Consider the following 19058-nt stretch of genomic DNA (forward strand, 5'->3'; position numbering starts at 1 on the left):
ATTACTCTGATTGGGCTTCCCTGGTGGCGCAGTGGTTAAGAATCCGCCTGCCAATGCAGGGGACACGGGTTTGAGCCCTGGTCTGGGAAGATCCCACATGCCGCGGAGCAGCTGGGCCCGTGAGCCACAACCACTGAGCCTGCGCGTCTGGAGCCTGTGCTCCGCAACGAGAGGCCACGATAGTGAGAGGCCCGTGCACCGCGATGAAGAGTGGCCCCCGCTTGCCGCAACTAGAGAAAGCCCTCGCACAGAAACGAAGACCCAACACAGCCCAAAATAAATAAATAAATAAATTAATTAATTAAAAAAAAAAAAAAAGATTACTCTGACAATGTTGTAGACAATAAATTGGGAGGAGGGGCAGATGAGAAGGAAAGAGACAAAAGGAGGACATATATGTCAACCCCAATGAAGGCCTGAGCTACAAGAGTTAAAATAGGAGTGCACAGATAAGAAAAGGGGCTGCAGAGAGAAAATCAACAGCCAGCATGGGGAAATGGATTAGGTTTGGGCTCAGAGGAATCTGCTCAAAAAATAAGGCAACTTGTTTAGAATACGTCTCACTAAAGTTTCTGATAATAATGAATCAATACAAGGGCTTTTAAAGTTACCTCACCTAAGACAGTCTCTAGATAAATAGAATTGCCTCTATAAAGCATGTTACTATTTATTAACAATAAAATATTATATAATAATCATATGCTCAATATTATATTTATATATTTATTAAAGTCATTTTAATAATAAACTAATATTTATTGAGCACTTACCAAATAGCACGGTAAAAATGTTTCATATTACTTTCATTATCTAGTTAAGACCACAACGCATCTACAGTTATTATCCTGTTTTTCAAGTGAAAAAATTGAAAATTAGAGATATTAAGCAACATTAAGCCAGAATTTGAACTCAGCTCTGCCAGGCTCTGGAACATGAGCACTGAGCCGGTCACACTTACATGTGAAAGAAGAATAATCACTTCACCCTGAAGATCAAAGAAGTTACAGAATTTGTCCTAGCTCCTTATCAAAGTGAAATATTCAAATATTTTATTCAGATATGATGAACGTCTACTGAGCATCCACCATGTGCCAACCTCTGCTTTAGATGCTTAGACTCTGAATTCTTAGGAACTGAATTCTTACATGTCAGGCATAAAGAAAAAAACAAACTTTCAGAGAATTCTTTCGTTCTTACTACTCAGGTACTTAAACTCTTTGTGCTGATTAGGGGAAGCAGTGGGGAAAAGAACTGCACAGGGCTGAGAGGCAAACTTATTCTACCTATAAAGTAAGATGCAGCTGCCCAATGAACAACAAAAAAAAGCTCTGAGGGCTGGGATGGAGAGGTGACTAAGAACTAAGAATAGAGTTCATCGGTGCTGAAGGCTTTGCAGGAAAAGAGGAGAGATTAAGCCATTTATGTTGCTGGAGAAGAGGAATTTTGGGAAAGAGGAGATGGTGTGCTGTGTAATCCCATCTTTAACATTCTCAAAAAAATATTTAGGAGAGACCCACATTACATTTCAAGAATTTGGGGGATTGGATTTTGTTAACTATGGATATATCACCATGCTAATCAGGATATACTTAGACGAATCAGCTTCAACTTGTTATATACATGCTAAAGTATATATCATGACCATTCTGAGATATGGCCCCACGTAATTTGTTTCTAATAACCATTAAAGAACCAAAGTTTAAGAATAAATGAATTCCTTTTCCTTTGTAGATTAGAGCAGAATCAAATATATTCCTATAATAATGTCACTCATTCAAGTTCTGAAATCCTTTTTTTTTTTTTTTTTAAGAGGTGGCAGTGAGGTAGAGGCATACCTAGCAGAGAGGCACTTGAATTTAACCTGAGTGGAATATGCAACAGCAGTTAGAATCATTTCCCATAATGGAATTTCAATGATTAAAACAACCTACCCAGGAGAAAAAGGAATGGGGTGGAAATGAGAAATCAGGGATTCAGAATGGCAACCTTAGAAAAAGCTCCCACTCACAGGAAATATCCACCCACCTCTCTGTGTCTAATCCTACAGTCAACTCCCCCACCCTGCAAAGTCTAGTACCAAGTCTTTCCATATTTAGAAGGCACATAAGAAACATTAGATCCATAGCTCACTAGAGCAAAATCAAAATTGCTTCTGATCTTCCCCTACCTTCATATTTCAGGAACTATTTTTGTTTTGTTTTGCTTTGCTTTGCATCCAATTTTCCCTGAACCCAGCTTCCTTCTCTATGCTCATGTTCTCCCATAACTACAATCACCGATGGATTCACGATCCTAAACTGGAACCTATACTCTGACAAAGGTTTGAAAAAAGATATGTGAGAGAAAAACTCCGACAGATTGTAACTCTGAAAGATTATTAAACATCATACCTGCTTGACTTTTTCCTATGAACTGTTAGCCAAGTATCAGACCCGTTTTTAGATTTGGATTCCTGTATAATTCCTTGGATAACTTACCCTAACATTACTCTCATTTTGGGACACTGTCTTGACCTCCAATATACCCAGTTTTGTTCACCCATCTCTTGGCCAGTTATAACTCCCTTCTTCTAGACTCCAGGATAACTCTGGCCCTACTCTCTTTCTAATACACCATTCCCCAAACCAATCCCATCTTTAACTCTCCTGTTACTTCACTGCTGAGTCACCAGGGAAATGAGAAAAGCTAGGCTAGAACATGAGGACCAGCCCAGAACAATGTGAGGGCAAGTATGGCATACAGGAGATCATGTCTTGAGAAGTTCATATAGACAGGGGCCATGGGTATCATGAATTAATTCAGGAAGAATCTGGGCTGGCATCTAAGATCTAGATCCAACCAAAAGAGATATATATGACACAGAGTTTGAGCCAACCAACTGGAGGTTGACTATGAACACAGATGCAAGTTAGTCATGATGAAACAAGCTAAGGGGGTCAGAGATCCAGATTAAAATAGTGATGGGCAGGATGGGCTACTGGATAGATTCTGGATCAACCCAAAAATCATTTTAGTATGGTATAAACAAGCAGCTCAAACAGGAATAAACAGAAGATGTGAATGATCCTAGGGCAAGGACCGGGTACCTCCTATTCTGGTTATAAGAAACCTCCCTGGGGGCTTCCCTGGTGGCGCAGTGGTTGGGAGTCTGCCTGCCAATGCAGGGGACACGGGTTCGAGCCCTGGTCTGGGAAGATCCCACATGCCGCGGAGCAACTGGGCCCGTGAGCCGCAATTGCTGAGCCTGCGCGTCTGGAGCCTGTGCTCTGCAACAGGAGAGGCCGCGATAGTGAGAGGCCCGCGTACCGCGATGAAGAGTGGCCCCCACTTGCCACAACTAGAGAAAGCCCTCGCACAGAAACGAAGACCCAACACAGCCATAAATAAAAATGAATAAAAAAAAAAAAAAAAAAAGTTAAGGATGTACCTCACATATCTTATAAAAAAAAAAAAAAAAGAAACCTCCCTTCTTGGTTTAAGAAACCTTGGTTGCTTCGCAGAGTGAATCAGCTCTATAAAGTTACTTTTGTTCAATAATTTTAACAGAGAGCTACAGACTTTTATTTAACACTCATAATTAAATTTCCTAAACATATTGTACCCAAATATACAATATATTTGCCTTAGTGATAGTTTCTTTCCCTAAAGTATGTGAGCATCTTTGCATACAATGTCTGCTCATTCAAAATTTTTCCATAATTCAATGTGAACTGAATAGCAATTATTTACTCTATAATAAAGAAATTTGTCTAGCTAAATTTTTCTAAATAATTTCTCACACAACAAAATGTTAAATGCTATCATCTCCAAATTCTATGCATATTTTATAACCTATTGGTGGGATCAGGAATGAGTAGGTAAGGAGGTTAAGGGAAAAGAAATCATTGACTCCAGCTCTGTACCACAGTTATAGTGAAGAATGCAGATTTTTTCCCCCCATTTTGGCCAGCACTGCTGCTGCTAAGTATGTTAGATTACCTTATTTCCTCACTTTACCCTAATGTCAACTCTTTGTGTACTACATAAGCATAAAAGGGCTAATTGTGAAGTTGTGGGTAAGGCTACATGAGCTCCTCTGAAAAATGTGTGTGAAGAAGCACATTATAATTAAGACAATTTCCACAGACTTGAAATCCTCAAAAGGCTCCAGGCTTGGTTTGGTTTGGTACCAGGATATATCAATTTGATAGCCAACAGTCATTGCTTATTTCATTTCTTTTAAATAAAGAGAAGCCTTCTGGCATACTACTCCTGCATGCTAAATCACCATGCTATCAAAACAGTTTGATGAGTCTACACTGACTTAAGCCAGCAGTCAACATAAAATGATAGAAATTAGACTGACATATGAGGACAGGACAGCCATTTTCACCTTGGCAAAAAAAAAGGGGATAAGGCTGGCTTCTCTTCCTTGAACAATGCAGTGCTCCCTCCTTATCTTGTTTCTTTTAACTTCTGTCCACTAGACAATATTCAAAAACAGGTAAAGAATATCATGAAGATCTAAAATTACAAATACATTCAAGTAAGGCACACAAATGGCCAAAAGTCATATGAAAAGTTGCTCAGCATCACTAATATCATGGAAATGCAAATCAAAACCACAATGAGATATCACTTCACACCTGTTAGAATGGCTATTATCAAAAAGATAGGAGATATCAAGCGTTCTCAAGGGTGTGGAAAAAAGGGAACCCTTGTACACTGATGGTGAGAATATAAATTGGCATGAACAACATGGAAAACAGTATGGAGGTTCTTCAAAATATCAAAAATAGAACTAGTATATGATCCAGCAATCCAGCATCTGGTTATCTATCCAAAGGAAATGAAATCAGTTTCTCAGAGAGAAATCTGCGCTCCCACGTTTATTGCAGTATAATTCACAAAAGCCAAGATATGGAAACAACCTAAGTGTCTGTCCACAGATTAACCGATAAAGAAAATGTGACATACATAGAGTGGAATATTATTCAGTCATAAAAATGAAGGAAAAACATGGAACAACATTTGGAACAACATGGATGAGTGTGGAGGACATCATGCTAAGTGTTATTTCAATTATCTGCCAGACATAGAAAGACACACAGTGTATGATCTCACTTATATATACATGAGAAATATATATACATATATATATATGGAATCTTAAAAAAGTCCAACCCATGGAACCAAAGATTAGAATGATGGTTGCCAAGAGTTGAGGGATGGGGGAAATGGGGAGATGTTGGTCAAAGGGTACAAAGTTTCAATTAGAAGATGAATAAATTCTGGGAATCTAACGTATAGCATGGCAACTATAGTTAATAATACTGTATGGTGTACTTGAAATTTACTAAAGAGAGTAAATCATAAGTGTTCTCACCACACACATACCAAAAAAGGTAACTATGTGAAGTCATGGATGTCTTAATTAACTTGCTTATGGTAATCATTTCACAGTCTAAACATATGTTAAATCATTACATTGTAAACCCTAAACAAATTACAAACACAAACTAATAGTTTGTTTTCTCTATCGATATTAAGTAGAAAATATTTTTTTTAAAGTGTGTTTAGTTGCCAAGATATGGAAGCAAACTAAATGTCCATCAACAGATGAATGGATAAAGAAGATGTGGTTTATACATACAATGGAATACTACTCAGTCATAAAAAAAGAATGAAATTTTGCCATTTGCAGTGATATGGATGGACTTGGAGGGCATTATGTTAAGCGAAATAAGGCAGACAGAGAAAGACAAATACTGTATTATATAACTTATGTGTGGAATCAAAATTACAACAAACTAGTGAATATAACAAAAAAGAAGGAGACTCAGATATAGAGAACAAACTAGTGGTTACCAATGGGGAAGGGAGGGAGGGGCAAGATAGGAGTGGGGGAGAGGGAGGTACAAACTATTGGGTACACGATAGGCTCAAGGATGTGTTGTACAACACAGGGAATATAGCTAATATTTTGTAATAACTGTAAGTGGAAGGTAGCCTTTAAAAATTGTATACAAATTTTAAAAAATTTAAGTGGCTTTAGGATTAGAAACCCCAGAAACACTAAATAGTATGGGGTGAGCTAAGGAAGAGGAGCCCAGAAAGCCAGAAAGGCACAGAGAAAAGAATGGTCAGAGAAGCTCAGAGACAGCCATAAAGAACTCTGTCATGAAAGCAGAAGGGTTACAGATTTTTTTTCCCAAGAAGAGTATATCAAATATGGCAGAAGGAACTTGCTCAATAAAGAAATTGAATATAAAAAGGCCTGAAAGTGACCATCGGCAATGAAAATTAGGACAATGTTAATATTCGTCATAAAGTAGCTTCAGCAGAGTTGAAAAAGGCGGATAAGGTATGTTGTATGGATGTATGAATAGAGAGGATCTGCACTTCAGATGGAAATGGGAGTGAGGGCTGTCACTAAAATGACAGGGGACAGCCAAAGAGAAGAATTCTAGGGAAACAAGGTCAAGGAAGACTTTTTTTAAGAGTTAGAGAAAGAAGTATATTCATTGCCTAAACAAAAGGAGCCAGTAGAAGAAAACAGATTAAAGACATAGTTGAGAGAGAAGAGTGCTAGGTCCATTCTGAATCCTACCTATGTGTTCAACTATCACCTAGATTCTGGGACTAATTCTTTGTCCAAGTCAGCCTTGCTGATTTCTGCTACTTTCTGTTACAGGCACTAGTTCCTGGGCTCTGACTTTATCGCTTGTGATCAAGCCCTTAACTTGAGCCCTAATTATTCAATACAAATTATTCATACCAATTATTCTCCTATTTGAAGTTCCCACCTTGATTAATATCCAAGAATCCTTGTTCTCTCTAGAAATGAGATTTTCACTTCATGCTCCCCTTCCTTCTCAGGTGTGGTATATATGCTTTTAACTGCCTAATCTCATAGCCATTTCCCCATCCCCTTCTTCTTGGTTAATATAGCCCCAATTCTACTCACGTGATTGTTAAGGGATATGATAACATATGTGTTAAGGGAAACGGAGCCCCTTGCCATCCCACGAAGAGGAATTTTACTTAGCACGGTTAGTTATGTTGTTTTCAAAGGGGATATGTCAAAATTCTCATCTGCGGCTGGTCTTCTAGGAAAGGGGAAGCCCCAGAAGAGATTTCAACTTTCTCTACTTTACGTAGCTGTGTCTACACAGAATACCTGGTATGCGGACACATCCAGGGATGATGAAAAAGCAAGACAGGACTGCTGAGCAAAAAGAGGGAAAAAATCTGGGTCACTGGAATATTGTTTTTTTGTTTGTTTGTTTTTAACATCTTTATTGGAGTATAATTGCTTTACAATGGTGTGTTAGTTTCTGCTTTATACCAAAGTGAATCAGCTATACATATACATATATCCCCATATCTCCTCCCTCTTGCGTCTCTCTCCCACCCTCCCTATCCCACCCCTCTAGGTGGTCACAAAGAACCGAGCTGATCTCCCTGTGCTATGCAGTTGCTTCCCACTAGCTATCTATTTTACATTTGGTAGTGTATATATGTCCATGCCACTCTCTCACTTTGTCCCAGCTTACCCTTCCCCCTCCCCGTGTCCTCAAGTCCATTCTCTATGTCTGCGTCTTTAATCCTGTCCTGCCCCTAGGTTCTTCATTACTTTTTTTTTTTTTTTTTTTTTTTTAGATTCCATATATATGTGTTAGCATATGGTATTTGTTTTTCTCTTTCTGAGTTACTTCACTCTGTATGACAGACTCTAGGTCCATCCATATCACTACAAATAACTCAATTTTGTTTCTTTTTATGGCTGAGTAATATTGTTGAGGCTCTGAATTCGCTACACCCAGAATTGCCTACCTTCAGCCTTCTTGTTTCATGAGATAATTTCCTTTCTTGGATTCATTTTATTGGAGTTTCTGTTTCTTTAAACAAAAAGTATTCTAAGTTGCTTATTGTGGAAGTAAAGGTCAAGAAAAAACTGATTTTACTGAGGTCATACTACATATCAGATATTTCATATGCATTATTTGATCTAATTTTTATAACAACCCTGTGAGGTTCATACTTGCTCCCCATGTAAAGATGGGTCTGACCCAAAAGCCTGCATTTCCCCGGGAAGTTGGAAGTCCTGACACAAAATTCTAGTATGTATCATTTAAGTGTTGCTTCTCAACTTCCCTGATACCAGTTTCCTAGGTTCAAACTTTTCTCTTATGAATATCAAAGTTCTGCAATAGAGCATGGGGCTATGAACGCAGAGGAATAAAACTGACTGTTCACACCTTAGCGTATTTATTAGCCGGGTAAACTAAGACATTACTTGGGTCCTAGATTCTGTGTTATTATCTGTAAAAGACAATAACAGTACCTACCCCCAAAGGGTTGTTGTATTAAATTAGATGATGCCTGCATAACATTTAGCAAATACCAACACTGACTTAGTCATGTAACAAGTGTGTCTTTATTCGTATTAATACTGCTACTGTAAAATATACAGTCAATTTTTAAAAATCACATCATAGAAGTTTAAACTGTAAGAGACTGCAGAGATGAAATTTTGTGATATCCCTGCCGTTGAGAAGTAATATTAACCTAATTCAAAGACTAGCTCAGGGTAAAATATATAAATGACCTTTTTATGAGTTATTTTTAAAAAGCTAAATAGAATGAATTTATATCACCATTATGATAACAATCATTTAGAATTAATGACCAGTTAACTAAACATTGCAACATAGCTACATGGAGTATAGAAGAAGAACACATCTAGTTAAAATTTAAGAACATGATGATCTTCACTGCATTTTACCATATCTGGCTGACAACTTTGTAGTGTTGTATAGTTGAAAGAACACTGAACTTGGAATCAAAATAAGAAGCTGGGTTCAAGCTCCTTCTCCATTATTTATTAGGTCTGTAACTTTGTGCAAGTCATTTACCATCTCTAAATCTCAGCTTCTTTATCTTTAAAATGGGGGTGATGATTTAACCCTTTGTTTATCTCATAAGATGATTCTGAGAATCAAAGTATATGCAGAAGACTTTCATACATTGAAACGTGCAGTGTACATGTAAGGGAAATAATAAAAATTTCAGTAAACACAAATGGTGGAAACTTCAGACTGCATTCTGTAACATGTTCTTTAAATTTTTATCCTTGGGATGTTTACTCATTACTTATTCTGAAGCCTCAGCAGCCTTTCTGAAACTGCACAGAACTAACACAGCACAGTACCACAGATGGCTGTAGGTTCAACCAGAGCCTTTTGAGGATGATGATCTTTGAAGATTTTCCACCTATAGAGCTGCTCTCACTTTGCTCACTTTAGCTGATACAATCAAGCTACAAGCTTAACATGTGATAGTCAGTTTGAGTCAAGGTTGGAAATCACTCAATCAAGAAACCACTCCATCACTGTCTAGAAAACAAATGGATTAGAGAAGAAAAACCAAGATGACTCAGACTCAATTCTGAAAGTGTTTTTAATGGGGCATTGATTCAGCCTTTACTGAATATTTACTAAAAATAAAAAATAATATTGGCAATACTTTTTGAGGCATCTCTTCCAGACAGCTGTGACATTTGAGGAACACTTGGAACACTGCATATAAAAATTCTATAAACAATAGAATCATCCTTGTCTATTATTATTTTTGTCATTCTAAAGGCCTTGAATAAATGAGCTATTTTCCAGGAATGTGAGAAAGCTCTAGAAATTAGTAAATTGGGCACCACTACTCACAATCTATTATTGCAATTTTCAGTTAGTAGAAAAGTCCAGAATCCCTCTTCCCCATAGAAACTACGCTTTAATGCCGGCTAGATTCTCAGACTTGTCCAAAACTTAACAGCAAGCTCCGTGTGAGACAAAATGGGAAGGGGCTGCTCAGAAAGCTAAGGAAATCATTGACAGCACTGACAGTGGACACTATATAAGAGCCAGAACAAACCAGGGGCAAGAGGGTCATGTACCACTTCTGGAGGCCATGTTTGAGGAGGAATATGTCCAGAAAAGAACAGTGAATCATGTAGAAACCACAGGTTATCTCTTGCTTTCCCTTCATAGCCAAGCATCCAAAAGGAATAGTCTACATTGATTGACTATGGCCTATTCATTGAAAAATTTATAATATTTGATAATACAAAAGGAGATAACCAGTTTGGAGGTATTACAAACTAAAATATACATCTAGGACTACAATTATTTGGTTTTAGGGAATGCAAATGCCCAACTTTTCAAGGAAATATCACACTGTTTTTTGAGATTATTATACCAATTTAGTATCCCACCAGCAGCATATAAATTTTTACACAGTTCTCTATCCTTCCCAATACTTGATGCAGTCAGATTTTTTGATTTTTTGTCAATCTAATGGGTAAAAAATTATATCTGATTATATTCTTAACGTGCATTTTCCTGATTATTAAAGAGATTGATTCATTTTTTTCATTCCTCATTTTCATGTATGTTCATGTCATTTGTCTATTTTTCTATTAGGTTGCTTCTATTTCTTATTGATTTATAAAGATTATATACATATTTATAAAGATATATAAGTACAGGAAACTAATCCTGTGTTAGTTAAATGTGTTGCAAATTGTGTCTCCAGTTTACCACTTGTCTTTTTATTTATGTACCTTTTGATGAACAGAAACTCTTCAATCCAATGTAGTTAAATTTATCAGTCTTTTCTCCTATGTTAGCACGTTTTATTTCTTGTTTAAGAAGTCTGCCCTTACCCAGAAGGCATGAAATACTCTCCTACATATTTTTTTTAAAGTTTCAAAAATTTCACATTTAAGCTCTTAATCCACCTGGAATTGATTTCTGAGCATGCTGTGGTCCTCAAATAACTTTTCAATTCATGCATTTTTAATTGTGCTGTAGTCCTCCCCCAAAACTTCTCTGGCTCAAGTCACAACTAGCCTTCATGTCATCAAATCCAATGTGGTATTTCATGTCTCTCATTTTTCTTTTTTAGCATTTAAGATTCTCCAGAACCTTTTCCTTCTTGAAATTGTGTTTCATTTCATCTGTGACATTACTCTTCCTTGACCTTCCTTCCACCTCTTGATCTTATCTTCTTTGGCCTTCATAGATTTCTTCATTTATATCCTAAATGATGATGTGACCAAGGCCTCCAACTTCAACCACTCCTCTTCTCATCTATTTAGTCTTTCCCAGTGTCTTCCCCATACCCATCGTTTAAATAGATACATATCTTCTAACAACTCACACATGCATTAAATTCAGCTCAGGTCTCTATCCATAATGCTTGAGCCAAGTGCCTACTGGACACTGCTGTTGGGATATCCCAAAGACATTTCAAAATAAACATTTTCAAAAGAGAACCTTTCTTCCATCCTTTCACCTTCCAAAATCTGTTCCTCTTGCTTCATTCACTAACAGTGAGATTCACAGCATCCTCTACCTGGTCAACAAATCAGAACTAGGAAGCCATCCTATACTTTTTGCCTTACCATCATTCTCCTTCATCTTTTACACCTAATCAATCACCTAGACCTATGGATTCTTTTACCTAAATAGCTCTCACGTGTGCAGACTCCTCTCTATTCTCTCTTATGCTTCCTTAGCTCAAGGACCCATCACTTTTTACTTGGGTTTTTGCGGTAGCCTTCTACATTGTCTTCCTGGAGCCAGGCTGGTCCTCAGAATCCGTCACCTGCAACTGTCTGAATGATCTTTATAAAATGCAAATCTGACCATGAGGCAGGAAGGGAACACCCTCTCCTCATATACACACTATTCCTACACCCCTCAACCCTCACACTGCTCCAGCCCACACTTCCAGGCACAACACTCCATACAGAGATGGCCATCAATCCTCCTGCTATTACCATCATAGAAACTTCTGTTGAGCTGCTCTCCTTGGATTAGGAGGAATGTTTTGCCTGCCAGTCCTTACTTCTGCCAGTTCCTGGCCCACTCAGCTGCTACCCACAGTATGGATTCTCACCTCAGCCACTTTTCTCTCTACCTAAATTAACACTCTTATCTCTGAATTTCCCTCACAACTAAAATATTCTGTAAATTCTAAATTCTTTACCAAATGTTCTCCTGACCTTAGACAAAATCTGACTCTCACCTGAAGATATCATCAATCATCTCGGGTCTTATCCAAAACCTACTACAAGGTCTACATAAAGTCACTGTCATCCTTGCTCCTCACTACTACCTTCAGGCCGTGACTGTCCCATGAGGTTATTCATCTACAAACTGCGGTCTTTTCAATCTCCATAAAACAAGGAGGATCAACAGCAGTTTGCTTTCACCTGGAGTGGACAACAATACATATTACAGTCTTGCTTAAAGCCTAAATTACTGCCCTTGATCTCTCATAATGTAGCCCTAAAGAGCTTTGATAATCTTGACATTTTCACAAGCATCACAATGACATTTTATTGATGAATCTGAAGAGTAGGAAGTGACATTACACGTGCCACTGGTAAGATGCACGTGCACCAGAGGGTGACAGATAAACCTTAAAATGATTCAAGATCCTGCCGTATTGGTGAGGTTTTTAGAAGTTCATTGTCTGCAGATATTCTTGGATATCTTCTCAAAGCTAATGGACAGGCTCACACGTTGCCTCTTCTACTACTAAGAAAGAAGCATAACACTTAAAAGGCCTCCTTATATTTTAGATAGAGATTATACCACATTTGGAACTACTGCTCCTCTACATTTATAGGGTAATATGGACACAGCTTCCAAACTTGATTAGAGACAGAGAAAGAGAAAGAGAGGGCTCTGCAGCAGATTAAGGCTACAGTACAAGCAGACCTTCTACTCGGCCATCTTACACACAAGTTTCCAATTTTCTAGAGATATTCCAGATAGATAAGAATGTTGTGTGGAATCTAAGATTTTTTTTGAGCAAGGTCATCTGATATACAACAGAGAATGAGTAAAAAAAAAAACAGTTTCTGACATATTACCAGTAGAGACATATGCCCTAGTAGAAGCTAAATAGAAGACCATGGGAAATCAGTTGATAATGCAACTGAAAATGCCCATCATAATTGGTTATTTTCAGACCCCTTATGTCATAAACATAGTAGAAATCCATAGAAGAGTAGAAATGGGAATTGGGTCCTAAAAGGCCCAAATGGTACAAGTTAACATGAAAAAGTGGCTCAGACCTACCCTTTTCCTCCATTCACACATATGGTTATAGCCTGATGGGTCAGCTCTACATGTTGAGGTAAGCCAGAAATTTACTGATGATGCATTATAGCCCAAGTCAGAGATGGCCCTGAAAGACGGCGGTGAAGGCAAATTGAACAGTATACCTGGTCATCAGCTTCATGTGGAGGAAGGATCAAAAGCTCAGACTGCTCAGGGACGAAGGGAAGAAGTTCTGGGTAATACCACCAGACAGGCAATTTAGAACAGCAGAAGTGTTGAACAAGATGAGGGGAATCTAGAATAACTGGTAGAGGACACAAATGATATATTTCCTATTTGGCCTTCTAACCAACTACAGCAGCAGGGACTATGGCTTATCCCACAATCTCTTCCATTGCAAGTCTTTCTCTTTTTAAGTTGTGACCAACAAATTTGAAGATCCACTGACAGAACAGAGAGGACTCAGTATGGGACACTACAGTGAGCACATTCTACTGCAGGCACCCATGACTGCATGAGAGCTTTCCCTGGAGCTTGTTCAACCTACTGGCCAATCTGGAAATGTTGGAGAGTTAATATCCCTAAGAACAGCCTTCAAATCACTTACAGATGGAATTTGATGGATAAATAACTTGGCTTCCTTACCTCTCAGGTATCACAGTTATGAGGCATGCTCTCCACAGTCTTCCAGGGTTCTACAGAGGGATGGAGCTCCAGCTGTTCAAAGAGATAACCTGGTCATTAATACATTCTGTACTTAGTTTCTTACCTTCCCAATCTTTCTTCTCCACTCTCCTCTGATCATGTCCTAAATAAACCACTTTCACTCAAATTCTTGCCTCAAGATCTACTTCTGAGGAATCCAACTGAAGACAATATGAGCTTTTTTTCAGATCCTCAGATATTCCCTGCTCTGTTTCCTCTCTGGTACATTCTCCCCACCCCATCAACCTCCACCTCTTGGTTCTCCTAGCTAAGTTTTGTTTGCCTTTTTAGTCTTAGTATAAAGATTATTCCCTTAAGAAGTATGACTCTAATCCCAGGACATTTTAGATTACGGAAATACATGCTCGCATAGCTTTCCATATGTCCCTTATCCTAGTACCAGATTTGTTGTTATTGTCAGTCTTTATTTTCCTATTGACTGTAAGTATTAAGAAGACAGGGATGATGTCTTTGTTCACAACAAATCCCAAATGTCTAGCATAGGCCAGTACATAGTAAGCACTCAATAAATATTTGTTGAATAAAGTCACTTACAAACTAAACTTATTATAAAGGCTCCCCTCTATCACAGTTTAGGACAGAAAGTCTTATTGTCCTCTCCAATCACTCCTCCAGCTATTCCCCTAGATGCACTCTTCAGTCCAAGAAATTAAACTGCTGGCAATTTCCTACCCACATTATACCCAGTCATATTGTCAAGATTTGCCCATTTGTTCCTTCTGCTATTACAGTATCTCCATCCTCTCTACCCATCCTTCAAGTCCCAAAGTATAACCATCACTGGAAATCTTTCTCTAATGCCCCAGTAATACTTAGAAGTCTCTCTCTGTTCCCAAAGAATCTTGAGCATAAATGCATCATAATTATTTCATGTACTATAATCATTTAAAACTAATTTCTCCCCCCAAAACCTTTAAGCTACCCAATGAATTAATCTTTGAGTGTTTTATTTTTATACAATGTCTACCACTGTTCCTGGGGGAAAAAGTAGGTGCTCAAAAGTATTTTCTAGCTGAGTATGAATATGAAATATTATTAAAGAACTAGGGATGTTCAGCCTTGAAAAGAGAAGTCTTAAGGAAATCAGGACATCTCTTCTCAAGTGTGCAAGTGACAGCTAAAGAAAAAAGGAAGCATCACAACTGAGCTGCTCTTTGCAGTGTATTATAGCTAATTGCATTCTGACTTTGCAGATGCTGGGAATGTTAAAAAAAAAAAAAGCAAAGAAAAGCAAAGAAAAAAAGCTTGTTGGTTGCAACACCTGCTGATGTGTGTATTTCCTTATATCAATTACTAAATACTGCTGTTGGCAGTTGTTAACAGTTTGATGTGTACCTGTATTTAGTAAGAGCAAGTGGCTTGGGATCTAGCCGCCTGGGTTCAAATACCAACTCCGTCTCTTAATAGCTGTATGACCTTGGGCATTGTAACATCCAATGCCTCAGTTTCCACATCTGTAAAGTGGGGTTGATAAAAGTACCTAACTCCCAGGATTGTTGTGAGGGATAAATGAAGTAACATATGTGAAACACTTGAAACAATATGTGTTACAGAGATGTTTGCTATAATAAAAATTAATATTTTTATTAAATCCACTAGGTAAAAGCAGGTCCAGTAAGTGCGAGTATTAGAAAGCATACTTTGATTCAACTGAAAATGACTTTCTGATGATTTAGGCTATCCAACAGTGTAATTAGCTGTCTTGCAATGGTAAATATTACACCACTGGAAATTATACCATCTAACCAAGCAGTGGCTACCTATTCTGGAAAATAGTAGAGATTATTTTTTTAATTTTAAGCTTTTCTGATTCCATAACTTCCCCAGAGCCACCTTGTGATAGCAAGTGACAATTTATATATAATGTCTTTACTAAGAACCTCAAATCTCTTAAATTTTTAAACTTTTTTCTCCCTTTCAGTGGTAGAAAACTAAATATTGATCCAAGTTAGCAAAAGAGAAGATTTATCTTTAACTATTTCTTTAGTGTCTCTTTGAACTAGATAATAACCATAACTATTTATCTGACGAGGACACTGCTACAGGCTGGCTTGAACCATAACAGAACATGAGCACCAACTTTCTGTCTGCCAATATTATTCCTTAGCTGAGATCCTTTCTGGGTTTCACAGTCTAGGTCACACATACTGGAGGGTCATAATATTGATACTCAGTTTACCATGTGCATAGGTAGGAGGATCCCGCAGAAAAGAAAGTTTGAAAAATATGACAAAGTATAAGGAAGTTCTAAATTCTCACTTAATACTTTGCAAGAACCTGCATGTCCCATAAAGAAAAGTCAAACAACAATTTACTAAGGCCCACTTCTGAGGTTTGGTCTGGAAACAAGCACGGGTTTTTTCCAATGCTCCATATTATCCAGTACCCCCGGCCCACCACCACTCTCCTCCCCAGATATGTATCTAACTGTGGACACACAGGAACTCTATGTAGAAACAGAACTCTATTTTTTCTCCTGACAAAGCTATTATATTATATTGTGTTCCTTGTTTCACCACCATTTTTATATTTTCTAGCAGTATTCTAGGTTGCATAAATCCAAGATTTAGAAAAAGAAATTGGTACAGAGATTGAATTGAATCACTCAAGCAGAAGAATCACTATGAAAGTTCTTTAATGACAGTGTAGGAATTGAAATTCAACAATAAATTTCTGAAAAATTTGTAGGTTTTATTGCATTTTTCTTGACTATTCTTTAAATGCAAACTTCATAGAAAACTAAAACTTCCATTAGCACAAAATTGTTCTCTCCCAAAAGAATGAAGACAAGTTGTAATCCTAAAAGGACAACTTTACTAAGTTAATTGCACATATATATGTTTTAAATTGTCACTGTACTTCCCTCTCTTCTGTTGTGTACTAATTAAAATTTGCTTCTTAGAAAACACTATTTGGAGTTTCCATTTGGAACTCTCAAGTCGTATTATTTATATGGTGGCTTTCCCCAGACCAAATCCATATAATAGTCTATTTCTGGTTTTACAGTCTCTCTGTTGTAACATTCTTGTCATCTGTATGTATATTAAAGGCTAGGAGTATGAGGGACTTGCCTTCTAAAAGGTAAACCAACTGGTTTAACTTCCCAGAGTAATTACACATGAAAACTCTAAAACTCTCTTTGCTAGGTAGACTTTTCAACTACTTTCTCTCTTCCTTTTTCGTGAAAAAAAAAAAGAAAACTCTTTGGAGGCTAGTAAACAAAGGATAGACTAGTTATGGTTGACAGAAATGTCCCCCATATTAAGTTATTAAATATATAAAATAAAATATTTTCATGAACATTTGTTCAGAGTCTTCAACTTTATTTATAATCTTGAGTTAAATTCTACTCTTTTACTTTATAATGTTGAGTTGAGTAAGTCTTTTATTCTCAACTGTTTCTCAAATCTTTCATTTCCTATACCCTATAAAAGGCAATGGAAGTCTTAGTTCATAGATTGTTTAGAGAATCCTAAATTAAAGCCGCTAGTAGACCAGTTCTCAAATTGCAGGCTTTGTACCAGGAATGTTTGTCCTGGTGAGCCACACCACCTGGGGCATGTGTGTTAGCTTCCTGCCAGCTCATTGTCCTAACTGACCGTTACCTCTTGTATTATTGAATATTCCAGAGAAACAGGTATTGAAAATATGGTAGGGTTGGCCTGCCTCAGAAGGCAATCCACGGTTTCTTTTGTTTTGTTTATAAACAGAGAATGTAGTATCTGCTAGAAATTTTGATTATCTGAGTAAAAATTCAAAGAACCCTGGGAGTTTGGGGGCAGTATTTACACTATGAGGACAGTATTTACACTAGCTCTATCTCCCCCCAAAACCAATCAAGAACTCACCCTATTTATGTGTAATCTGATGTGTTTATTATACTGGGCTAAATTGGGATTCCATTCTCCACAATCTCTGCCTTCCCAGAAAACAACACAGGATGCAGAACTCTTTCCTTCATCTCCTCATTTCCCTTGTACATCTTACGTGGTAGATGGTTAATGGCCTCAAATTCTTCCTATCCCAGAAAGCAGGCCTCTTTGTAATGTGACTTTGCTGCTTCTCCCATCTACAGGTGTTTATTGTTCTACTGCTTTGACTACGGGCTGGCCTGTGACTTACTTTGAGAGGATGTGGCAGAAGAGATGAGTAGTTCAGGTGTCTAGACCTCAGGAGGCCTTACGACTTCTTCCTTTGCCCTGTTGGAAGACTTCCCTGAGACTTTCAGGTAAGGAAGCCAGTCGAGACTACTGAAGAAACAGAAGTCACATGAAGACCTGAAGTGACCCAGCTGAGAGCCAGCACCAACTGGCATCTTGGACATTCCAGCTGAGCCTCTAGCGGAAGGCAGCCACTGGAGTGACCCAAGGCAAGGCAGCAGCAGGAGCGCCTGGCCAGCCCACAGAATCATGAGAAACAATAAATCAGGTTTTTTTTAAACAAAGCCACTACATTTTGGAGCGGTCTGTATATAGTCATAGATAACTGGTATATCTTCTGTGAAAGCCCCATTTCCTCCAGTTCATTGTGGTTTTCTGGTGTATCTGGAATGGCAGCACGTGCGTCTCACCTCTCCAGCTCTGGAGGAAGTGAGAATACAGAAGTCTGAACCTGGATCGATTCATGCTTTTCAACTTCTCCTGGCTTACCCTATGCTGCTAAGATCTGTAGCTGAGGTTTAGAGTTTTGAATCTTGAATGTGAATCATTCTTGGTCATCAGAAAAGGCCTAATTTGGTTATTCGGGAATAAACTTCTATCTTCCAGTTTTATCTACCCGTGCTTTTGTTGAAGATGTAGAACGATGAACACCCACGGGTTCCTAGCAAACTATCTGATGTGGGAAGCAGGTTTAGGATTTTTGGACGATGAGTCCCAGTCTATTGTTTTCATCTAATGATAGTCTTGTGGTCTAGTCTCATCTTTTTGGCCCTTGCCTGGGAAGAAGGAGCCATTCTGGCAAAATGCCTTTGCAGCTTTTTGGAAGCGATACAATCTGAACATGGCCATAAGTGCAACCAATGAAATATTAGGGTCTCAAAATTACTCTGAATCTTTCTGCCACTCTGCAATGGTCATGGTGTGTTTAAAAAGCAAGGGATGAGCCACCATGGCTAGTATTTAGCAATGATTTTGTGATTTGTTTGTTCTATCTACCTAGAAACTACCTCAGAACAAAACAGGCAAGGATTTTATAAGCATATAAGTGCTGCTTTGTTATAGT

Source organism: Balaenoptera physalus, assembly GCF_965194825.1.
Source record: "Balaenoptera physalus genome assembly, chromosome: 6".
NCBI lineage: Eukaryota > Metazoa > Chordata > Mammalia > Artiodactyla > Balaenopteridae > Balaenoptera > Balaenoptera physalus.